General features: G+C 39.8%; 1 protein-coding gene across 8 annotated transcripts in view; it reads right to left on the bottom strand.

The window, feature by feature from the left end:
* TUT4 (terminal uridylyl transferase 4) overlaps window positions 1-3,712 on the bottom strand; it is a 103,349-nt gene extending 99,637 nt beyond the window's left edge. For 3 of the 8 annotated variants that reach the window (XM_025051916.1, XM_025051915.1, XM_025051914.1), the window contains exons 1-2: window positions 3,520-3,711; window positions 3,220-3,373 (exon numbers count right to left, since the gene is read on the bottom strand). The gene's annotated coding sequence lies outside the window, so the exon portion shown is untranslated. Of the gene's footprint in view, window positions 1-3,219; window positions 3,374-3,519 lie in introns of all 8 variants that reach the window. The other 5 variants (XM_006919202.3, XM_006919201.3, XM_015595172.2 and 2 more) reach the window with 2 other exon arrangements.
* Between the last annotated feature and the right edge of the window lie 5,198 nt (window positions 3,713-8,910).

Raw genomic sequence — 8,910 nt, forward strand, 5'->3', positions numbered from 1 at the left:
CCTACACACTAAGTCCCATAACAACTTATCATCTTTGCATATGTTACTCCTTAGCTCTAGAATGACCTCTCTGGCCCCTTCTCCACCTAGCAAACTCCTATTCATCCTTCAAAAGCCAGCTTTTTCCTTCTGAATGCCTATAATCTAGTATATTATAATTTATCTATATCTATATGCAGACTGAGTTCCCTGAGAGATTATCTTTAATAATTTTCTATCTCTAAAAGCTAGCAGTGTCTAACATAAAGTCCAAATGCATATATTTGATGAAATGAATTAAATAATAAACAAATGAAGAATGAGCAACCTTAGGCAGTTTCTTCTACATAATTAAGAGAATACTTGATATACGAGAGAAGCAATATATATAATAGGCAGAACACACAGAGCTGCTTTGAATCTTTCTGATTCTATGATCTTAAGCAAATTACTTAACCTCTGAGTCAGAGATTCCTCATCTACAAAACAGGTTTCATAGGATTGTTAAATTGAAGGGGGGGGGCGGGGGGCCGGACATAAACATGTCTAGCACAATGTCCGTAACAAGACAAATAAATGTTAGTTCCCTTTTCTCTCCCCCTTTAACACACAGGATAATTGTGAACATCCACTGAAATAATCTGATATAAAAACAATTTGGAAACCATAACATATCATACAAATTAAATCTCTCACTTAAGGGGAAAAAAATCAAACTGTTCATCTTTGCATTTACATACCTTTTCTTCTTTTTAGGTTTGTAAGAAACACTCAGAGACATGCTGGTTTTTAAACATTTTCCCAAATTATGCAATTACCTCGGATTCTAAAATTAAAACTCAGTTTACTGGAAACAATTCTAATTCACTTAGTTCAGTGTAAACAATCCTAATTCCTCTAAATTAAGAAAAAAATCTATATATCCAGCTTTAAACTACAGTGTCCTTTTCTCTTGCCTGTTTTAGTTCTAGAGTTGTTCTTTTTTAGAACATAATTCTAATCTGCAGTAATGACTTTAACTAAATTTTGTAACATCTATGAATTCAAGCATTTGCAGTTTGGAAAGTAACATCTCACTTTGTTCTATCAAAATGGTCTGATTTTTAAGGATTAACAAAATTTAATGCCATCAGCATTTACAGGTAAGTCTTATTTCTCTGAAACCAGAAACTTCCTGCGAAAAATAAATTCAAACACCTTTCTCTACCCACAGATTCTGATTTGACATTCTAAAAAGAACACAACATAATTAACAGTGCTTATTATGCATGTCAAGGTTAACTTTGAGGTCACAAAAAGTTCTCTAATTACTTACTAAAATAAATCTGCTCTGAGAAGTAGTAAAAATTCACTTTAAACAGCTTTTTAATAATTATAGATTTTAAAAATTCTAAAATTGTAATGTAGACTACACTGTTCTAGCTAAATTATCTTTTAAAATATTAATTCTAAAGATGATTTAGGATTTACAAAATTAAACTTTTGCACATGATAACATCTTGTTAATTTATTTGTATTAATAACAACTTGACCTAGGACAATGGAAAAACTTTAATTTCCTTTTTGTGTTTAGGTATTTGCTAGACTTAAAATATTAAATGTCAATAACTTTCACTTCTGCTACTGTATTATTTCAAGGAAGCTTTATTTTTTCATTTCCACACTAGTGAAATGAAAAATTGCAAACGGCAGGAAAATTTATCTGGAAGAGCTCTTTTTTAAAGCAACTTTCTTTTGTTTATATTAAACATATTTTTAAATCATAAAATGACTTAAAATTCTTATCTTCCACAAAGCATGTGGTTTTTAAGAAGCACTCTTTAAATTTTATGAAAGCATTATAGCACACTAAACACCAGTGAATTCTTAAGCACGGCTTTCTACATGAATCAATATTTTATAATTTTACAAGTTGTGACTAGTATGTACTAGGATGCAGTGTGGTGCAGCAATTCCTAAGAAAACATAAGGGTTTTCTGGGCCTAAAGAAAATTTCAGCATACAGTTTACTCATACACAGAACATGCTGGCTGATACTAACCAAAAAAAAAAAGTCAACTTTTTTTAAACCAGCCTACAATTCACCACCTTGGTATGGTATTCTCTCTAAATTATCATATCCAACTAGGATTAACGAATTTTATTAGCTAATAGTTCTCATTACTTTAAGAACAAAAAACAGGATATGTTCTGTTTCACCAGTGTTACACATTTCGCTACTACAAGTCTTGGGTGGGGGGGAATCTTTGGAAACAAAAGGTAATCTGATCCACTCCAGCTAATTACTGGATGCCAACGATATACAATTCGAACTGCATTTCTGGACACTAAAAAGATTTCAAAAGGGAGTAAAACGTCAAATGTGAAGGAATTTTTGTTATCGAAAATATAACAAAATCAAGAAACATGGTATACCGAAACTAAGATCTCGTGCAAGGTACAAAATTTATGTAATTAAAGATTTGTTGTTAAAATAACAGTAATTCATCCCATTCGGGTACGACTGGAAGTCCTGATGATACGCTTCTTTCAGGTCTAAATATCTCATTCTTTTGCAATCCAGATACCAAAAGGACCTTGAACCTCTCGTGGAGGAGTGCAATACACTCGGCGAGTGCTGTTTACAAATACGAAACTCAGAGTTTCCCACGTCAAAAGCTTTCATACCACATTCGACTGGGGCGGGGGTGGGGGGAGACGCGAGGGAAGGCGGGCGAGCAAGAAACGAAATCCACACAGTCAACTCTGCCTTCTCTTGACAAGGGCGAGCCCAGAGAAAACAGAGGTATTATCTGTGTGTGTATTTGTTATATATGTACGTCTACATCTAAGCAAGGATGAAAGAGGCGCACATGACGGGGAATCCTACTGGACCCAAGAGAATACTCACGCCAATTCCGTTAACTCAAAACCCGCCTCCTGGGTCTACAGGTTTCGGCCCGGGACTGAGAGCCCCAGGCAGCCTTTCAGTGGAGTTCGGCCCCTAAGTGCCCCAATGCCGTCCTCAGGCCTCCCAGGCCGCCGCCCCTACCTCCCTTATCTCTGCCTTCCACTGGACACCGAAGCCCATTCCAGAAAAGAAAGAAGTGTCAGGCCCCAAGGGGACGGCTGAGACGCGCTCCAGCCCTGCCCCCGACACCTGCGAGGCGCGGCACCTGAGGGCAAAAAGGGGGCCGCCGGGCCTGCCCCGAGCACACCCCCTCGGCGCTCGGTGCTTCGCCGCGGCCGGAGCCTCCGTACCTGCGAGGCCTGCGAGCTACAGGCGCCCGCGGCGCCTCCTCATCTCAATGGCTCCCGCTCCCCCTCCGCCTCCCGCTGCCGCTGCCGCCTTCGCCGCTGGAGGCCGGGAGACGACGAGCTCAGGACTCCACCGCCATGTCCGCCGCGCCGCGAACTGCATTGTGGGGGGGGAAGGGGAGGGGAGGGGGAGGAAGGAGAGGGAGAGAAAGAGGAGGACCCGCTGAAGGGAGGGGGCCGAAGGAGAAAGAGAGGGGGAGAGGGGGAGGGGAGAGTGGTATGGATCCCAGACTGGAGCCCTACCCGGAGGTGGGGTAGGAGATCGAAGCGGGGTAGACCCCGGAGAGGCGACGCAGGGTCCAGGAGTGCCCCCTTCCTTGGTTCTGGGGCGCCCTTGGACACCAGTTAAGCTGGAGCGGAGGGGAGTAAACACCAGTGGGGGAGGGGCAATGTTCAAGGGCTTGTAGTGGCAGCGGGAAACAATGGGGAGGGGTCGACGTGAGAGTGCACTGCATTCACTCACGCTGAGAGAAGTGGCGGGCGCGGGAGGACACTAGTTAGCCCGCGAAGAGGGGGCGGGGCACTCTAGCGTTGGGGGAGGACCGAAGTCCCTGGCTCGCGGGGAGGGGCGGGGCCACGGAGCGCTGGTCCGGAGGTCCCGCTCCCTGACGGGGCCCCACTAGGGAGTGGCGCGAGGACACCCGCGTCCACGAGGAAGCCGGGATCGCGGGGCCTACCGCGCTGCTCAAGTCTGGCTCTTGGGCTGCGGGCCGCCCTGCCGAGGCCCCTATGTGGGAAGTAGGGCCCTAAAACCGCCCCCAAGCCTTGCTCCGAAATAAGTCCCCTGGGAAAGGAAACCCAGCCTTGGCCATGCACTCTCTGGCCTGGCTCACCCACCCGGTCCGAGCATCCGCGGACCTTCTGCGGATAGCGCGGGCTTCTGGGCACCAGCGGGAAGCCTGCAGGGTCGACCCTCGTGTATTCACGTTTGCCACAGGCCCACCAAAACTGAAGTGCTTTTGTTTTTAGAAGGCAGCCAATTCAGTAGTTAAAGAGCTCAGCGGAGACATCTCAAGAGCATACCCCCCAAAAAAATTTTTTTAAAAATCATTTCTTTAGTTTCACGAAGGTTTGGAATCAACTACCATCCAATCCCCCCACCCCCCGCCCTTGCTTTTAACGTGTTGGGTCCCTCCACATACTTAAAGTCACAAACCGAGAGAATTTACGTTTTTTGTTTTTGTTTTTTAAGGCCCCAACCTCAGAGATTATTCAACCAACCTCTGACCTCAAAGCTGAACAATTCATACAACTACAATCCTGGCATTTGACACATGCTAATTAGGAAAAGGATATGACAAGGGTAGGTTTAGTGGGGGGAAATTTTACAAAATTTCTTATGACTCGGAGACTGGCACCTGTAGAGGTTACAGAAGGACATTCTTCTCTGGATATTCCATCTACTTCCCACTACACCCCAGAACTGGATAACTCATTTCTCTGTTTAAGTCTCTATGAATTGTAAGCTTGGTGAAAAGGGACCAAGCATTGCCTGCTAAGTGCCAGGCATTTTAGTAGAGACTTCACATACTTCACAATTTAATCTTCATCAAAACCCCATAAAGTCAGAATTGTTGCTCCCATTTACAAATGAGAAAACTAGAGCTCTGAGCACAAGTGCATTTACCCCTACTTATCTGATGCCACAAGGCCCCAGCATAGTGTAGTGCATTAAAAGTCAAAAGAGCCCTGACTGGTACTTATCAGCTGGATGACTGAGCAAATGCACCCTCTGAGTTTCCCAATTTGTAAGTTTTTAAAGTCAAAAAATCTACTTCACACAAAAGTTAAATCATATAGAGACATTAAGAGAATACCAACATTTCCTTCACTTTAGTGAGCGATATCAATGTCCTTGCAGCAAGTTCAATTGAATAAAATTTCCTGATTACTTAATAAGAGCAAAGCATTGAGTTAGGTGGCTAGGGATACAAAGAGAAACCAGATTCCTGTCTCCAAAAAGTTCACCATTGAGCAAGAAAGGTGGTTCTATTAAGCTACAATTAAAAGCAATAGGTCATAACAAAGGCTGGGCTAATACAGACCACAGTGTGATAAATTTCACTTGGGTGAAGATTTAATGGAAGAGGTAGAAGATGGACCTTGGAGGCTTGCTTGCTATGTGCCGGACACATGTATGTGATTCAGAGAACATAATTTAGTCTAGAGTGTACAGGAGATAATATGTCTGGAAATAAAAGCTGGGGCCAGACTGAGAATTTCAGCGCCTCTCTGTTCTCATTCCTTCCAGATAACTCCTTTCTACCACCTTTCCTATTCCTGAAGACTTAGCTCAACTCCCACCGCCCATATTAAATCTTTCTGATCACCCCTCTCACTGAACATGATACCTCTTTTCTCTGAATCCCTTTTATAAATCTGACCCCAAGAGATTATAAATTGAGCACAAATACTTATTTATATTTGTATTCCTTATATTGCCTACATACTTGTCGAGTTGAAAATTTTAGCGACTATAATCCCATTTATCATCACAACGAAGTATGTATAGAGTAACTATTATTTCTTTGTAAAGAATGAGGAAATTTGAGGCAGAAGAGGCTTAATTAGTGGCCAGGGTCATGCAGTAAGTCACATGCAGTAAATCACAAACAGCATACTGAGAAATAAAATACTAAATGTCTGACTGCTTTGTAAAAATACACTGAGGACTCATGTCTGATACTTGCAAGAAAGACCTCATGATTGTGGTTAAGTCTCCAAATTTAACCTTTCAGTCTAAAAGTTCTGGGAACTCAATTTCATCCAAACTCAGGTGAAAATTACTTGCAGCAAAAATCATATTTCATCATACATAATTTCCCAGTAGATCAATATTCATATGCTATTCTCTTCCTAAGTGACAGAAAAACCTAGTCCAAAAATAATCATATTGGCTAAAAAGGTGATTTGATAAGTAAATTAAATCAGAATAAGAAAAGTACATAAGTCTGCTCAAATCAAGTAGATCTGGCAGATCATAAAGGGAACAAATCATAAAAGGCCATGTATGCCATTTGGAGAAAAACAGGCTTTATCTTGTAGTTAATGTGCAGCTGCTAAACGTTTGTAAGCAAGAGAGAGATATGATCAGATGTCCCAAAGGTTTTCTCTTAGCCTCCTTTTTTTTCCCCATACACCTGATTTCTTCAAGAAGAGAGATATCAGTGGTCAGTAACCTTTTACGGACCCTGGCTGATGATAATAAACTCCAGTCAAAAAAAGTGCATCACCCCCATGATGTGGTCCTAACCATGTCTTCTTCACCTCTGTATTCCCTGCACCCCACACAATTCTGACACATAGAAAGTACCTGGAAATTACTTGTTGACACTCTGTGTTGTCTATAAAGCAGAACATATGTTCAAAGTTTAAAATTTTTGTGGTTCCTACAAATAGTATGCAATACCAAATTTCCTAAGGTATGTGCTCACCTCAAAGATATTGTAAAGGATCCATTTCTCTTTGTCTTTTGTCGTTCTTAAAATTAAATAAGTTAAAATGTGTTAAATGCCTATTACATAGTAAACATTCAACAAAAATTGATTACCTTTCTCTTTAAAATCAAGTGTCTTCTCATCTGCCCCAGTTTGGATTTCATGTGTCCTTAGACTCACACTAGCACATGTGTGTACTTGCTACCCATTGATTCAATTTAATTCGTTCTGAGGATTCTATGTGTGGAATTTTAAACTACAACCACACCCTTTAGCTTACTTCCTTGAAACATTAGAAACAGTCTGTTGTTTTTAAGGTGGCTGATTTTTTTTTTTATGTGAATAAAATCTGAGAGTTAGAAAGGATATTAGAATTCATACAGTTTAATATATCAAGAACATGGCAGGAGATGATATTATAAAGGTAGCCTAGAACTATATCAGAAGGGCCACAAATGCTATTTTAAAAAGCTGTCCTTTATCCTGAACTTGAGGAGCAGTCACAACATTTGCAAGCAAGGTAGAGAGATGATCAGACCTGCCTTCTACAGCAAAATTTACAAGTAGTGAATAATCCAACTTCTGTTTGAATATTTGTAGTTACAGAGAGCTCATTCTTTTTCATTTCTATCTATTCTAGATGTTAGTTCTTCTTTCTCTGAGCTGAAATCTTCTGTCTATATGTTTTTGTTTGTTTGTTTGTTTTTTGTAATTCTGACCTCAAGACCAACACCAGGCCTCTTTTTCTTCATATATAAAGAATAAAGATGTGAACTAGATGAACTATGGCTGGAAATGGATCTAAAGTTCTATAATTCTGACATGAACACCTTTTAAGTCAGCCAACGCCATTCTAACAACCTCTCTACAACCAATTCTAGTGTGTTAGGATAGTCTGTACTCTGATTCATCTTTGTATTCTTATAAAATGTCATGCATTCTGTCCTAAAATAAACCCTTGCATGTATGGTTAAATGATTTTCGACAAAGGTACTAAGGCCATTTAATGGGGAAAAGACATTCTTTTCAACAAATAGTGCTAGGAAAATTGAATATCCACATGCAGAAGAATGAAGTTAGACCCTTGCCTAATGACAAATACAAAAGTTAACTCAAAATGGATTCATGACCTATGTGTAAGACCTAAAATAATAAAACTCTTAGAAGAAAACATAGAGCAAAAACTTCATAACATGGATTTTGCAATGACTTCATGGATATGACACCAAAAGCACAGGCAACAAAAGAACGTATAGACAAAGTAGACTTCATGGAAATTAAATTTTCGTGCATCAAAAAACATGATTAACAGAATAAAAAGGCAACCCACAGAATGGGAGAAAATATTTGCAAATCATATACCTGAAAAGAGATTAATATCCAGAATATATAAAAAACAAAACCTCAATAACAAAAAAACAAACAACCTGATTCAGAAATAAGCAAAAGACTTGAATACACATTTCTCCAAAGAAGATATACAAAGGCCAAAAAGCACATCAAAAGATCCTCAACGTTCCCAATCATCAGGGAAATGCAAATCAAAACCACAGTGATACCACCATACACCCATTAGGATGGCTACTATCAAAAACAAAAAATAATAAGTGTTGGTGAGGATATGGAGAAAGCGAAACTCTTGTGCCCTGTTAGTGGGAATGTAAAATGATACAGCTGCTGTGGAAAACAGTATAATGGTTCCTCAAAAATTTAAACATAGAATGACCATATGATCCAGTAATTACACTTCTGCGCATAAACTCAAAAGAATTGAAAGCCAGGTCTCAAAGAGATATTTGTACACCCATGTTCACAGCAGCATTATTCATAATAGCTAAAAAATAAAAGCAATCCAAGTGTATATTGACAGATGAATGGATAAGCAAAATGTGGTATATACAAAAGAATATTATTTGGCCTTAAAAAGGAAGAAAATTCTGACGTATGCTATAACATATGAATGAACCCTGAGGACATTGTGCTAAATGAAATAAGCCAGTCACAGAAAGACAAATACTGTATGATTCCAGTTATATGAAGTACTTAAAGAGTAGTCAAATTCACACAGAAAGAAGAATGGTGGTTGCCAGGGGCTGAGGGGAGGGAAGAATGAGGAATTATTGTTTAATAAGTATAGAGTTTCAGTTTTACAAAATAAATGTACTTAATATGACTAAACTGTATACTTAAAAATAGT

This window comes from Pteropus alecto, unplaced genomic scaffold (assembly GCF_000325575.1).
Source record: "Pteropus alecto unplaced genomic scaffold, ASM32557v1 scaffold25, whole genome shotgun sequence".
In the NCBI taxonomy this organism is placed as follows: domain Eukaryota; kingdom Metazoa; phylum Chordata; class Mammalia; order Chiroptera; family Pteropodidae; genus Pteropus; species Pteropus alecto.